Raw genomic sequence first — 1010 nt, 5'->3', positions numbered from 1 at the left:
TTCTCATCTTTCTTGCTGTTGGAAAAAAACTTACGATTATGGTCGTCATTTTGCAATCCGTGGTTTTGCGCATGAATATTGAAATTATTTTTTAATACCAAAATATAGGAAATATTTGGGAAAAAAAAGAGATAGCAGTTATAATAATCAAAAGGATCTCAAAACAATTAAATAATTATCCAAAGCTCTAATGGTAAGACTAAAATACTAAAAATATTCTAAATATTTAAAATATGAAAATTACTAAAACTAATTAAAATGATATTTGGATCTTTCGAAAAGATCCTAAATATTATTTTTTGAGTCCGTCATAGTTTCCGAACCAGCTTAGATTTAAATCAAATAGTATTTCTTTCAAAAAATTATGACATTAAAAAAAAAAATTACTTTATCGAAACCACATTACCGACGTTACTTGCAGGACAACCGAGTCATTTCTCTAATAACTATCGTCAGTTCTCGGCGGCTAGCGAGATCTCAGAATTCACAAGAATTTAATGTTATTGAAAGGTTTGATTGTTTATGAATATAAACGTTAGTTAGAAGAAGCATCAAGTTTACTTCATCTGTGGCTGTAGTTTAGTGGTGAGAATTCCACGTTGTGGCCGTGGAGACCTGGGCTCGAATCCCAGCAGCCACACTTCTTTTATTTCTTTTATCAAATATCATATCTCTTAATTTATTGCTACATTAATATCTGAATTTATTTTCTCGCTATTGTTCACCGTCCATTTTGCAAAATTTATGGAATGCATCGGAGCTAAAATTTAGAGATGAAATCCTCTGTCCCGAAAATGACGGGACAATGATGTGTACTCGTGTCCGCCGATCGAACGTTCTCTTTCGCTCGCACACTGATCACCTCATACCTTTGTTTCCCTCCTTGATCACCTCTCTAATCTTATCTTGGGCACCTTTTATAAGAAGAAAGAGGAAGACAAAGGGGAAAGGACACCCCTTCGTCTCTTTGACGTTTGCAAAAAGGGGAGATGAAGGGAAAGCAACGCCGT

General features: G+C 34.4%; 1 non-coding gene across 1 annotated transcript; it reads left to right on the top strand.

Moving 5' to 3' along the window:
- The first annotated feature begins 568 nt into the window (after positions 1-568).
- On the top strand, positions 569-640 carry TRNAH-GUG. The gene has a single exon. It is a non-coding gene; the product is annotated as a tRNA-His (tRNA).
- The last annotated feature ends 370 nt before the right edge of the window (positions 641-1010 follow it).

The sequence above is a fragment of the Zingiber officinale genome, chromosome 8B (genome assembly GCF_018446385.1).
Source record: "Zingiber officinale cultivar Zhangliang chromosome 8B, Zo_v1.1, whole genome shotgun sequence".
NCBI lineage: Eukaryota > Viridiplantae > Streptophyta > Magnoliopsida > Zingiberales > Zingiberaceae > Zingiber > Zingiber officinale.
Note: the sequence above shows the minus strand (reverse complement) of the source record. Positions and strands in the feature narration are given on the sequence as shown.